A 16,324-nucleotide genomic window follows, 5' to 3' on the forward strand; every position below is an offset into this window, starting at 1 on the left:
CTTCGGCTTGATACGCCGCTGCTCTACCACTTGAGCTATCGTGACCTCAATCCACTCGGAGCCGAACATCGTGGGTTCGAATCCGCTCGTGCCATTGACTTTTTTATCTCAACTAAAAACCTTAATTAATTGTAATTTTTTTAATGTTCGTTTTGTTGCGTTAGTAATGAAAATTATATTTTAAAGTGGTTCGATGTTACGATAGAATTATTACTGTAATGATACAGTTGGATGAGTGTTAATCAGCTGTAAGATGGTGAGTTGCTGTCGGGGGTTTGGTCAATAATGATTATTTTGAATAGTATTCTCGTTTAGTCAGAGGGTTGAGTTAACTCAAACCCCATTACAGAGAAAAGTGACCCAGAGTAATTCCGTAATTTAATTTTGATTATTTACTCAACTAATTTGAAACAAAAGTCAAAATAGGTTTGTTGAACTGGACTGGAAATTTCGAAAATTGTAGGGGCGAACTCGCAGTGACATGAATTTGGATGTTTTCGCTTTATGGAATCATTCTCATTACCAATAACGGTTTTTTATTGTAATATCGAGTGAGATTCCTTTCTTAGTTTTTCTCTTCTAAATTCATTTCTTTTTCACTTTTGTTCATACGCTGGTAATATTCGATTGAACTAAGAAAATAGAAAAATGCCCACACAAATTGTAGAAACCTGATGAACCAAATGTCCGTATAATTTTCTGAACGGGATACACTAGCACTGATCGGTATATATACATTTGTGGATTATGTAGCTTTTTTCCGCCAAATTAACCCATTTTAATTTGAAATTAACCTTTATTAATTTTTAAATTGAACAGTTTATATTTCAAATTATCTCTTTTTAATTTCCAATTAACCGTCTTTTTAAAGCATTAACAAGCTTAAGAGATTAGAAAGAAATATAAGTATGCAAAAAAATTACAAAAACACCTTCAAATAATAAGGCCTACAAAAATAAATTTTCAACTATAAAAAGAAAAAAGAAGGACAACAATAACGAAAAAAGAATTATAATAAATTTAATTCCTTCTACACCTTTTTACAATATGCACGTCTTAACAAAAATTAAGTAAAACGATATAACTAAACACAAATAATAAATAGGCATAACGGACAAACATCATTGTATTTATTTTTTTAATTGATTTGTGTAAAACAAAAAGACTACACTTGACCAAATTTATCAGCAAGAATATTGCCACATGCTCATTTAAACAATATATGCGATTATAAATAGTGAATTAAACAATGAATTAATAAACGTAATAATTGAATTCACTAACTAATTCTTACCTTTATTTTCAGTCACATTTTTAAAACTTACATTCAAATATTCTATAAGGACAATAAAATCTCTGGACAATCTAGTTTTTCCTAAATATGTCACACTACATTCATTTAGAATAGGGCCAAGAAATGGTACAGATCCTCAATTGATCCCATGTTAAATACAGTACAGGGATGACGCTTAGGATCTCTGAAAAAACTTTTGTTTAAATATAGCAAATCACCCCTGGACCAGCATTGTATATAAATCTGGTTTTTTTTAGGGACCGGCTGTTTAATAATTTGTTGGATTCGTGAGAAACGATCAAGAATGAGGTAGTTTAGAAAAACAATTTTTCATTTTTTGCCGACGTTTCGATCTTTATTCGAGTCATGTTCAAGGCATAAAGAGTGATGCTATACTTATGGTGTCATATTGGTGTTGTGTGAAATTCATGTGATTGTTGATTCTTGACCGTTCCTCACGAATCCAACCAATTATTGTATACAAAGGCGACTTCAGAAAACTGCTATTTCATGAGAGAAAGTCCATTTTTTTACATGAAACTAGATTTCTAGTTTGAGAAAAGCAAAAACGATCTACATATATTACCAAGTGTCGAAGAACACTCAACATCTTCCAGCACCACTCTGCAAAACAGTCTTATTCTTGGTAAATTAGGTTGATCTGTTGTTGATTGTACATGTCCAATTCCATCAAATCCTTTGTTGTCGACTTTTATGTGAAGCGTTGCTACTGAAATTCTTTGTTTCCTGTGGTTATTTTTTATTTTTGTGAAATTAAAGTCTTGCGCAATTAAACACTGCTCATTACCAGTTGATGTTCTGTAACATTTGTGGAAATGTTTGTACCTTTTTTCCAGCGAATTAACCCTTTTTAACTGCAAATTAACCCTTTCTTTAAAAAAAATTAAAAACTTGTAAATATGGAATTTACAATTAAAACTAAAAGTTATGTACAATTAAATATAAAAAGAAATGATTATTTTAATTCGAATTTTTTTAAAATACAATATAACATAATTGGTCTAAAAAATAAATATTTTGTTATAAAAAAAATCTAGAATTTTTTAATTTTCTTTTTAATTTGATATACACTTTAATTGTAATTAACTTTCATATGTTATTTAATATGTTCCAATTTTAGATTTTTTTTAAATTCTCAAATATATAGGAATTTTATTTTACATGCTTAATATTTCATGCCATCTACTATGTTTTTAATGCATAAAAGAAAGTGTTAATTTGAAATGAAAAAGGCTTAATTTGACGAAAAAAAGCTAAAATAATTCCATAAATAGAAGTACACAGGTAAATACATTTTTTTCACGTAAAGAAAGTATGTTAGTTTATTTTTGAAAAAGCTTTCATCCTACATTTTTATCTAATAAATAATGTTTAAAATACAAAATTATAATGCTGTATTAAATATTTTGAAAAAAATAATGTAACATTAAAAGTGTTCCAGAAATAAAATATAGACTTGCAAATGACCGAGGATCGTCGGAACGTCGCCAATTAGTGACTTTTTTTAAACCTTTAAATATAAAGTCGACAAGAAACTTTTTATTATTATTATCAACAATTTTTAAGGGCGTTTTAACTACTAAGGTCATTTCACGCCCTAACTGATACATTTAAAACTTCTACCTTAAGTTAGCTGTATCCTCTCTGAGTGCTATAAAGCTTAATTGGGAAGGCCAAATATATACAAAAAAGAAACATTTTATATTATAAAACTTATTCCTCTTCTTTAATTAGAATTTCGAATTTTTGTTCCATAATTTAAACATTTCCCATAGGCTTTTATGGTCAATAATATTAATGGAGTCAGACTAGCAAAATGTCTCAGCATAAGTATACGCTCGTCGTTCTCCTTATTTTTCCATTCAAATACTAAAAATACACTAATGCAACTTAGCAACAATATTAAAACATAAAACACAATTTTCCGCCCTGGCTGCCTCAAAAGTTCCTGAAAAAAGAGATCTTGCACGCAAAACTCTCATTCAAACGCTGTCAGACTAACATTCGAAGGTATAAGAATTGTGTGGTCTTTAGTGACCGTTAATTGAGGTATAAGAATTCGGGAAAAGGCCTAAATCTCATTATAAATTCCAATAAATTTAAGAAAGTTGAAAAGTGCTCTCCGAAGCAAACAGTGGAGACCTAGTAACTCCTTTAACTCGAAAGGTTGAGCATTTGCCTAAAGGGTCGCAATGTGCGACAGTCGACCAAAATATGTTTTATAGTCAAAATGATACGTTCTCCACTTCGAATACAACGAGGGCAAGTTGGAAGGCTGTTGCTTATTAAAAGCCTATTATGGCTTAGTCTGATCTATTCGCAATCTAGAGAGAAGGACAAATTGTTTTCTCTCAAGTTCCACAGTTGGCCATTTATGTACAACTGGTTTAATTTTTTTCATGCCATCTTGCCGCCCACTTTCCTTTGATGATGTTTCTAACATAAACGATTATGTCATTTGGGTGGAGAGGAAATTTATCTGTTCTTTGTGGTTCGTTTGCAGAGTTCCTTGCCTGTTGATCAACTCTTTCATTTCCAGAAATGCCGTCCTGACTAGGAACCCAAACTAGTACCACATGTTTGTTAAGTGCTTTGATTTCATGTGAATTTCTAAGATGTATGGATCAACCGAGAATATATTTGTGATGGCTTCGAGACCACTCTTCGAATCAGAGCAAATAATGGCATTACACATAGCTTGCGATTCCTTTTTAATGATCAATGATCATCTAGCCACATTCGATAGAGACCAGCTAAAGCTGTGCTCATCAGCAAATATCCCACACCCTACACCAATTTCATTTTTGGACCCATCGGTATAAAAACCTTATAATTGGGAAAGCCATTTAAAATTCGCAAGAATTTGCCCTGATCATGAGAGAAGGCGTTTCTCTTTTGTTCCATAAGGCCAGATCTTCAATAATTGTGGCAGTAGGTAGCGGCTACGGTGGAATGTCTAGCAATTTAAGACCTTCAACGCCGGCAAGGTATCCCCTCCTAATCTCAATACTTCAGTACCGCGGATTTCCAAAGGACTCGTCCTAGTTCTTAGGAACAAGTACATATCTTGGTGAGGGTTATGGAAAACTGAAGGAAATAGAGGGTGAAAAGACCGAAGCCTAGCACAAACCTAAGAATTGCCTCCTCCCTGTAAAGAACCGGAGGTAGGACACCTGCAGCATTGCAGAGACTATATAAAGGACTTGTTCTAAACGCCCCTGTTGCAATCCTGATACCTTGGTAATAAATCCTATCTAGTAGTTTTAAAGTTGATATTCGTGCTAAAGAGTCACCTGCTGCTCCGTATCTAAACTTTGCTCCTAGGTACATGCTGAATATTCTTAAAAGAATGTCTCTATTCGCTCCCCAATTATAATTAGACCTAGTATTTTTCCTCCTGAATTAGACAACTGGGCTATTTGCGGAATCCATCGAAGGGCGTTGTCGAAAGAAACGCCTAAATATCTGACAACGTCGACTTCCTTTATTTCAACCCAGAAAGGAAAAGCCGAGGTGTTTCGTGATGTTTTCTTAGTCTACAAAACCTTATATCCTTTATTAATATTATTATTACAAACCCACGATAAAATGCCATGCAGAGCAAATTAAAACATTTAACACGTTAATGCACCTAGGGAAATAAAAAAACATATATATGCACAGAATGAAAACAAAAAAACACACACACATACACTTATTTATACTTACAATTGATACCATAATACACCTCCATCATTTAAAAGTTGATCTTAATAATTCTTTCCTATTTCTATCATTGTTGGCAATTCTCGAGACCGCAATTTATTGAGAAAAGTTAATTGGTTGATATGAAATGTTTGTAATTATAATTAGCTTTCTTCTTCTAAAAGTGCGAATACGTTCAGCATGCAGAGAAAGGTTGCACGATGTGTCCCTCCTAATTGGAGGGTGGACCTCCTTGGGTGCATATAAAGAGCGCGAGGAATGCCACCCCATTTGAGAATTTTGTTTGAGCACGGCAGGGAGCATCTAGGTCCCTGATCCGATTCTTGGAGGAAATTGGGTTGTTTTATACAGTAGTACTGATAGTTTTGTGTACCTAGCGTGAGAGGGTAGATGGCAGAATATTGAGTACCCTAACGACTAACATATGTAGAGGGAGAAGGAGGAATATCGAGTACTCCACTACTGTAATTGAATGAAAGGTATTTAAATAGGAAAGAATGTATTTAATGAGTGAGAGTGCAAATGGGTTTGAATCTGATCTGAATGATCGTTGGGTGCTGAATTGACCTATCTGTTGACAGCTGAGGTTGAGGTGGGTGATTCTTGAAGCCTGCGGGCAATTTATTGTAAATTACAAACCTGGGATTGCCGGTGGATTACGAGAAGTGATATGATCAAGTATGTGCACTTGGGTATGTGTATACGTGCATGTGCAGATTTGAGCTTATAGAAATGAGTAATCAGTAAAAGTACAGAATGCAGTTGTATAAATTCATGCATTCTTTCTCGATTTACAGAAATACAAGTTAAATGACAAAACGATGTTACAGAAAGAAAAAACTTTAATTTGATATGTAAGTAAAGAACTAACGAGATGGAAGCATCAGTACTTGAATCAAGAAAATGTAGACAAAAATCGGAATTTTTTAAATCAGATTTTTAAAAAGGTCTCACTTTAAATTTTAATACACTTATCCTTTATTTAAAAGGATAAATAATGAAACTAGTATCCCTACCTGTTAGAAATGGCCAAAGAAAAAAAAATGGTGGTTTGCTTTTGGTGGGGGTCAAGTCGAGGAATTGAAGAGGGGGTAGATGTACTTGTGCTCCCCTTGCAATCAAGCATTCACCATTGGATCACGAAACCGTCCACATCGTGCAGGTACACCCCCACCAACCTCTCTTATCAACCTTATCACTTACTTACTTTAAGGAAAATACTTAAATATTTAATTTTCCTTTTAGGCGCACGTTTGGATAATTCTTGTGTAATATTCAACTTTGTACGGCCTTCCGACGACTGTCATACGAAATTTTTGACCAATTTTTCATAAATATAACAAAGATCCATTCAACGTGTAAATTGCTTTTTGGAACACGAAAGGATCGTATGAATACATTGAGAGATATTGATGAATGTTGTGTGATTTGTTTAAAACGCGGAGTGTACTTTGAGCTTAAAGTGAAAAGCCTTTGAAGCATAATGCAAAGTATAATTTATCAGTAAGGCACTTTGACGTGGAAGTTAGGCGAAGGAGTGCCTTGCTTTAATATATCATATAAAACGCTCGATTTATGTTGGGCGTCCAAGTTGGGGCTACTCGGCCGACGATTAGTGATGAACCGACAAAAGGTATTGTTCCTTCTATTAGCATGACTCGTTGGGGCTGGAGAACAATCGCCTACTTCTATTATTCTCAGGTCAATCTTCTTCACCAAGGCTATACAGTTTTTTGTCGTTTGAATTCGATTCGGATACTTCGGAGAATCTCGTGACGGAAGTCTTGACAAAAAGGGTGAATCTCTTCTGAAGATGGCTTCGACGGCGTGACGCCGACCGCTCGAAGGAAGTCCTCTGGTTTTTTTCCCTTAACCCCCGGGCTTGGATAAACCTCCAGGTGCTTTGTAATGAATAGGCTCAGAATTTTAATTCGTTTGGAGGTTTTTCGTTAAAATTAAAGCGCCGTGGAACTTGTTTTATCTCTTTAAAAAAACTGAGTCCTACTATTGAATAAAACTGGCCTAACATCCTATTGTTATAATAATGCTTTTGTTGTTGGGATGAAGAGGGGTAACCGGTTTTTATGACAGTTGGAATGGCTAACTCTTTAACTGGTATTTCGTGCATATCATTTACAATTAGACGATGAAAGCTAACATGGACGGGAGAAAATTTATGATAAAATAAAGTCTGTGAAGCCATGGAAGTACAGTTAACACGAATTTGAGCATTGTACACGATTTAATTTAAAATTTGAATACATATCGATTGTTTAACTGCAAAATGTGATCGATATGTTGAAAATTTTTGAATTATCACAAAAATAATACGATTTATGAATTAAATTAATATGTTTCAACAGTATAAATAATATACTAATGCTTGACCTATTAAAGGCTTATCGTATGTTAACTAATAATAAAAACATCATCCAGGCTTTAATATTGAATTTTAATTTAGCCGTGTACCGAAAAAATAATTTCAAAGAATTTTTGTTCATCTAGGTAAGAAGTACTAAAAGGAGCACGATTCGACATGTGGAGCTCAAAATGGTTTTGATTGTTGCTCAGAAAGCCTTGTTTATTGTAATGGCTTTCTAGCAATAATCATAATCAGAAGTGGGCTCAAAAGCGTCTCTGCGAATGGACACCAGAATCAAGAAAACGAAAAAATCTCAACAAAAATGTTCGGTAAGCTTTTATCTAGAATCTTCTGATAGAATATTTTTCATCATTTCAATAATTTTGTGATATCCATGGACTAAAAAAAATTAGTTAATTATATGGGTTTTTTATATTGGACCAATTAGAAATGGAGAATAAAGAACGGATAGATAGTGAAACTGTAGCAGGTAAAAATGTTTGAAGAGAATAATATCCGAAATAATTATCTTTCACCCACGGTTATTTAAATTTTAAAAACAGTCGATTTTTCCGTATTGTACGTTGAAATGAAACTAAACTACGAGTATGGGATCAAATTATTAACAATTCGCGTTTAAACACTGTACATAAAAAAAACCGACCACCTGGTTTTTGCGCGAAAAAATGGTGTTTCTCAGCCTTTTAAGTCATAGATGTGCGCTAGGGTTCATTTTTTAGAAAATTTTACGTTGAATAAGATGGATTTTTAAATGTTTTCCTAGCTTCAGTCATTCATCAGTAAATTCAAAAATTCGGGAACATGTTAATTTTTGCACTTTTTACTACTTCAAATTGAGCTGTGGAGCCAGGAAATCGTTCTTGGGCTGGCGCCTTAAGCAATCGATAGGAATTTTAATAAGCTTTCAATTGGTCACTTTCCACTATGCCCGATTTCTCAACTGTTTTCGAGTTATTCACGATTGTTTAGCAAAAAACTGGTTGGTCATAGAAAAAACCGATCGCCCAAAAATCGCGAATAACTCGAAAACACAAAGTGGAACCAATTGAAAACATTAAAATTTCCTATCCATTGCTATAGGGCGCCGGTCCAAGAAATATTTCCTGGCTCCACATCTCAATTTGAAGTTTTCGTAAAAAGTACAAAAATTAACATGCTCCCTCATTTTTGAATTTGCTGACGAATGACTGAAGCTAGGAAAACATTAAAATGTTATCTTGTTCAGCGTAAAATTTTCTAAAAAATGAGACCAAGCGCCGGTCAGTGACTTAAAAGGCTGAGAAAATATAAAATTCCAAAGTTGGCCAATTTTCCGTGAAAAAACCAGGTGGTCGAGTTGGTTTGATGGGCAGTGTATAAGCAAAACATTTTTTGGTTTTTGTTTAAAAAAATTCTACGTGGTTTTTAAACAAAATAAATTCGTTACTTATTTTATTACATTTATTTCAACGTTTCGGGAATTTAAAGCCATGATCAAAATCTATATTTTTAAAATACATGAGTATAACAAAGGATATTAGTATTTTACATTTTATTATAAGGATTACCTTTTTAAAACTTAAAGATATTAAATCCATTATATTTCGTGGTCCGATTGACCAAATAATTTCTTTCAATTAATTAATCTTTATGTAAGGTATTGGTTGAAATGAAAAAGTTAGTGCCTCGAGCGGGATTCGAACCCACGACCTTCGGCCAGATACGCCGATGTTGGTGTCCGAGTGGATCGAAATTAAGCAGCTCAAGTGGTAGAGCAGCGGCGTATCTAGCCGAAAGTCGTGGGTTCGAATCCCGCTCGTGGTACTAACTTTTGCATTTCAACCAATTCCATAGATAATGATTAATTAATTGAAAGAACTTATAGATATTTTGCGCCTGTAATTTAAATGGTCATATATCTTTTAAAAGAAACTACAATATATAACAAAAAATGTAATTATTAACAATTTATATTATCAATGCTATTGTAATTTCGGCTCCATTTAAATCTTCAATTTAATTTTAACTCTTTAATTTTTTATTGAAATGTTAATAATCATTGTTAAGTAGATTTGTCTTAGTTTGTTTTAATCCGTACGTTAATACTTCTCTCTTGATATTGCATTGCCAGCTACAGTATAGGTCAGAAATTGTCAAGGTCATCAATTTTGTTTTGTGTTTTTCTAAATAAATTGATTAAATCTTTATAAAATAACAAGAAAATAGCGAGACAAAAATACTTATAAAATTTAATAGAGAATAAACTGCTCTATACAGTTTTTTTAAACATTCGTCAAAAAAAATTACATTATCTGGAACTCTATAATCTTGGTTTTTCGTTCAGTAAACAAAATTATCTGAAAAATCTATAAAATATATGCACTATGTTATAAACTGCATCAAAAATTTAAAATCATTTAAATTTGCCTCCATTCTCGTCTGTAAACTTTACATTATTACTGGACTTTCAGCCCGAAGGGTTGTCACTCCCCGATGGGCTGACCCTAGGGTCTATAAGCCAGGGGAGTTCACCTACCCGGTTATGTAGTTGGGTCGCTAATGTCCCCCTAAACCTGTCGCCCAGGAGATCGTCGCTTCCCAACCAACGGACTTAGGCTCCAACTAGAGAGCGACATACGAGAGCTGTTGACAGCAAGGTCATTCAATACTAACTAATTTCGGTAAGACAGTCGCAAAAATAAATACATTCATACATTGCACTCATACTGACTGCACTAGTCCACTAGTCGGTGGAGTACTCGCGACATTCCTCCATCAACGTACACACGGTATTAATGGCCAATCTAAATTAGGGTGCATGGGTACTTTCATAAATATTCCTCCATCCACCCTACACACAACACATTGCTAGAGGGACGATGGTAACGACGCTATATTTCATCATCACCCCTCTCCACTCACACTAATACTCAAACAAAACACATAAACCATACCTATATACAATTAAAAAATCGACGTCCTCCAAAAAGTGGAACAGAAACTCTCTACAATGGCCGGGAACCACTCTTAAATTCGGTGGCATGCCTACACGCTCTCTGTAAAGAGCCAAGGCACGACAAGCTTCTATTATGTGGGACACGTCGAGCAACCTTTCTCTGTGTGCACCTGCGTGGGTATTGGCCCAAGAGCAGGTGCCCGTGTGTCGACCGCTTATGACCTATTCTCAATCGGATGCGGACGATTCCTCGTTTCCGGCTCAGGCCTTCTACTGGTCTTGCTCTTGGCACGCAAGATTCGACATATGCAAGAGAGCTGGTTGTTATTGTTCCAAGTTTTTAACAAACATGTCCTCTGATTATATGAACAGCAACTTAAAGGGAAAAAATGGATACACCTGCAATTTAGTAACCCTTTTTCACTTCAAATTAACCATTTTTAATTTCATATTAACCCTTTTTAATTTAAAATTAATCCTTTTTTTAAAGCATTAAAAAACTTAGGAGATGGTATGAAATATAAACATGTAATTAAGCACTTAGAGGACCATATATAAAACAAAATCATAATAGAAGAATCCTTTATATAAATGGGTAGTAGTAGTAGTATATATAGTTATATTTCAGAATACTGGCTATTCTGTAAGTCATTCCATTTTTTTTTCTTCACATGAAACTAGATTTCTATTTTCAGGAAAGCAGAACAGATCCGTGGCGCGAAAAAAATCGATTTTCTGCGTCGACGAAATTCCATGACGGACAAAAATACGCTTGACACTAATTTTCTCCAGCAATTGTTAAACGTCTTTTATGCCCAATTTTTGTGAGCTCATCGTTAAAAATAAGAACGACTGACTTTTACGTTATACAGCAAGGTTTGAAAAGATCTTTATGCGGAATCGGCCGTAATTAATAGCCAATAGATCTAAATGGGAACTTGCCCTGCCATCTCAGCCTCTCCGTCGTTTTAATCCCATAAAACATTGAGCTTATCCATCCTCTGATAAAACGAAACTGGACAAAAACGGATATGTGAAAAATCAAATTTGGTTTTGCTTCTCTGAACAGTAAAATACTGACGAATTAAGAACGTTGATAGCTAGACATATCTCCTGCAGAAATGTTCAACTTTACATCAAAAATCAATTAAATTCCAACGTCTTAATTAATTTATACATATCCTTATGGAAACATTTAACTGTTTTACACAAATACTCTCACAAATAATTATTTGTTAACTTTACGTTTCAAATAATGAAAATACAAGAAACAAAGGAATGGGTACAGATGTGGAAAGATTGAAGTAGACATGGTAGGTCGTGCTGTTCCTTACTGTTAAAAATTAGTTCTTTAGTTAAAACAGTTCACACTTTACATAATTTATATCCATATCAGGATTTTAAGTAAATTATACAATATTTTGTTTAAATTTATACTATTCCGAAATTATTACCAGGTTCTGTAAAAGAAAATACTGAATATTTGAATATCTATCTTTCTTTACACATTTTTACTAGAAGATTAGTTGCACTTTAAATAACACATATTTATATACATTTATAAACCGCTTTCTGGGTATATTTAAGTGATGGGAAACAAACTTTTATAAACTGTAAAAAACCTCATTCCGTTTTCACAAATTTTTTTTGCAAATTTGTAAATTACTTTTCAACAATGTTGATAGATCCTTTTCAAAATAATCTTTAAAAAATAACATAAATTTAGAAAAGACTATTATTTTATTTTTAGGTAAAAACTAGGGAAGAAAACAGAACCCGTCGAAATTACGGCATACGTTGTTCGCCTGTCGACAGACTTAAAAACCGTCAACTTGTCTACTTACCACGAGTAAGGAGTGAAAAAATGTTTTTGTAACTCCATCCCCTATATCATACTTGAATAGGCCTTACATCCCTGGGGAGACGAGGGGTGTGAGTGTGTGATGTGTGTGTGTGTGTGTGTGCCACCTGTACAAGCTTCTTTATTTTACTGGGCAATCTTCGCCCCGTCTGGCAAACGTCTTGCCCTTTCCATATTTACTACAGTGCACACGGGTCTGTGGACGATGTAATGAGATGAAAAAGTCAAAACCCAGCAAATTTTTTAGTAAGTAAGATCTCTCTCTCTCTCTCTCTCTCTCTCTCTCACTCACTCTCTCTCTCTTTCTCTCTCACTCTCTCTCTTTCTCTCTCTCTCTTTCTTTCTCTCTCTCTCACTCTTTCTCTGTCTCTCTCTCACTCTCTCTCTCTCACTCTCTCTCTCACTCTCTNTTTCTCTCTCTCTCTGACCCTCCATCGCTCTTTTTTTAAACAGTTGTTTTTTATACAGCCCCTTGTCAATAAGGCCTTTTGGTTGACTTGGCCTTACCGTGTGAACTTGTCTCCACCCCTAAACTTTTCATTCCCCTTTTTGTACCTCTCTTTGTCGAACAATAGATGACTAAAAATACTATAATTTACTGACAATAGGCAAAATGAATGAAACTGAATTTCGTGTTGGCGGACACTTCTATGCTTCTATTTGTAAAAAAATAAAATAAAAAATAAATGAACGAGTATATAAAATTTAATGTAACAAGAGCACATACCTCCTTACTCATATGGGTCGAGTTTAGCCAAGGTAAAAAACATTCTGACGCCCAGTAGTTAGGGAAGATAAACGAAAGAACTCTGACTATAATGTATATTAATTGTAGTTTGCAATAAACAGCTCAGGTTCAACACCAGTAAATCATTAACAACTAACCATATAATATTTACCTTTTTTTAAATTACTCATATAAATGGTTACGCGTATGTCTAGGTATTAAACAAAACTGTAGCAGGTCGAATCCACAATATAGTTTTATAGTTCCGTTAGACATTGGAAAAAATGCCTAAAAAAAGTAAAAAGTCTAAGATATTCTAAATAAATAATAATATGAAGAAAAAGGTTAATGGAAAAGGCAATGTACTGTGACAATTTCAATATTTCTGAGTAACGTTCGTAAACTAATTATTTCATTTGTACACTTTAAATTTTTATTAAGATACGGAAAACAATTAATTTAGAACGGAAACAAATTTAATTTTATAAAACCTAAATAGAAGTAAAACATATTTAACAGTATATTATACTTCCAACCATTATAAGCTGTTTAGTATATATATAAAAATAGTACGGTATAATAAGAACGTTCATAAAGAATATATATTTCGCTTTGTTTTAACAAAATTGGACTTTTGTAGTTTTTTTATTTATTAAATTTGTCTATACAAAGTTCTACATGTAATAATTTTAAAAACAGGTAGCACATTTTTACTTTACAAAAGCTGGACATTTTTTTTGGTAATTGAAAATTAGAATTTTCAATGGACATAAACGACCTTAGGCCAAAACTCCCTCCTTTGCACAGGAAGGTTTCTTTAATTCATAAGCCACTGTCCTACGTGGCAACAGGGTTATTGAATTAATCCGATTTTCATAGTAAAAGGTAACCCCTTTTAAAAATCGAATATTAATGGATTATTTAAAAGATCACGCATACCAACCCGACAGATGACCAAGTCTGCCCACCCTTAATACAACTCTTGGCAACCATTACAATGACAAAAACTGCACAAATTATATATTTTTTTAGGTTTTTATACAAAACGTCAATATTATTGTAACATCCAAACATAAAGGCCATTTTTCTTTTGATGTACTAATAAAAAATTCGATATTTTATAATTCTATAGATATTATTATTACTTACTTATATTCCTATATAAAGAAAATGCATAAACATATAAGAAAATACATAAAACTTGTTGGACTTATTAATTTAGAATATTTACATAAAAAATGTGAAAAAATGCTTTGCAACATTTTCTTCAGAGATTATAGTGTCTTGTTTTCCATACTGTCTGATAATTAAATCCAGTCATATTGATTTCTTTATTTTTTTATTTTTTTTATTTTTATTTTTTCAACTAAAGGGCCTCAATATAGTGTCGCTTCAATTTGGCTATTAAATTTGATCCAGGCTTACATAGTTTGTTATTTTTTGCTTATTTATTAAAAATTATAAGACATTATAAGTACATTTTGATCCTATCTATCCTAAAAATTATGTGGTTTTCTTCTGATTATTTACAAAAATAAGTAACAACTAATTAAAATTAATAAATTTTAATTACAATGACAATTAAGCAACAATTGTAAATTCCTTTCCCATTTTCACTGAATTAATTATTTCGTCAAGAAACGAGTTCCTTCGCGGGCTATGACTTAAATATTTCCGGAAAACCACATCCATTTTAATCAACCTAGTTTCTTTGAAACTGATAACAAAAATAGTCAATTTCAGTGTGAATTTGATTTGATTTTGACGAATTTAATTGATTTGAATCAATTAAATTAGGTTTTAAGGCCATTTTCTCACAATTACTACCCTCCTTCTCAATAATATTAAAAGTAAGGGATAAAGTATAAAGCCATGTTGCGACACGGATTGACTAATTGAGATAAATAATTCGTACAAATAGGACCAGACCGAATTTAGTTGCACAAACACTCGTCGCGACATGTATGTGAAAAAGTGTCCCCAAACATAATGCTGCATAAACATAGTCGTTGCCTAAATTTGTTTTTTCTTATTCAGGAGCCTTAGTAATTTTTTTGCACTCGTGTAAAAGTACACAACGTACACGTTCTAACTGTCAGCTCCGGTTGTCCTGAAGTGTCCAAATTACTATACAGCCTTCATCAGATCCGACAAGCATTTCACACAATCGTACAGCCAGAAGTGTGCAACCGTCCTAAAAATTATAAATTCTTCTTAAGGACAACTCATTTTTCAATGAAATTTTTCTTACTCACTGATTTTAGTGGAATTTGTAGTTGAATTTAATCCCTGCTGTACACTTCCGGCCATGAGAAACGTGGTATTGAAGTGTGCATGACAAAGAAACGGACAAGCGTCTCATACGTTACTTGCGTCCAATCAAAATGAAGTGGTCTCCTTATTATTTACAAAATGATTTAAATTAAAAATGTGTATTTTCGTATCCCATTGTCGCAGAATTAACTATTTCACGAATGAAGTACCGAGTCCCTCTCCCTCCCCTCAGTGGCCAACGGTTTATCCGACAGTCGAATTGGCCGCGACAGAAATTTTCCGGAAATAAACTCGGTGTGAGTGAATAATGGGAGTTTGTTGTCCGGGGCCGAGAGGGAAGTCATTGGTACGTTAGGCCATAGTTTTTAAACCGAATGGCGACAAAGGATTCAAAACGATAAAAAAGAGAGGTGGGTGCAAATCATTAATAGTGTTAGCGGGAGGGGGTTAGAACCACCCTTCGGTTCTTCATTGTATTTTCCTCCTCGTCCCTCTTCCACTCCGCCGTCACCCTAACGTTCTAGATAATACGCTTCCTAAAATATATCTAACAGCCTTCCGCCTTCTAAATCCCATTCAGTTTTTTCTCATCAATTATCATTTTAATTCCGGCCTGCATCGATTTTTAAGCTGAATAGAGGTGACGGGTGGGTGTGCTGGGCTTTCCTATCTCCATCTGCCGACACTACCCCTTCCTCAAAACCCCCATCACGACCGACGCTACCGCAAAATCAACTTCCTACTTTTTAAAACTAGTGCAATTTAAAATGTTGTCTGTTATTGGAATAAGTATTTTACATAACAAAAAATGCATTACTTTTAAGAAGAAATATTAGTTTGGTCCCATCCTGTATAGCATTAATTTGTACTGCTGACCTACGTACATACATACCATCCTCACCATCTACGCGGACGATACTACAATATTGTCCTCTAACTCCAATCCTATCCTATCCAAACTAACTCGGACATCCAAGAACACCTTGAGTTTGACTGGTGGTAAAAGAGGAGGACAAGATTGAATGAGGAAATATGTACTCAATGTTATTTTACATTGCATACTGTACATCATCAACAAAGAGATACCGATTTACATTCAAGTAAATACGACGATACCTAGACAG

Source organism: Cimex lectularius, unplaced genomic scaffold (genome assembly GCF_000648675.2).
Source record: "Cimex lectularius strain Harlan isolate CLEC.00 unplaced genomic scaffold, Clec_2.1 scaffold293, whole genome shotgun sequence".
NCBI classification, from domain to species: domain Eukaryota; kingdom Metazoa; phylum Arthropoda; class Insecta; order Hemiptera; family Cimicidae; genus Cimex; species Cimex lectularius.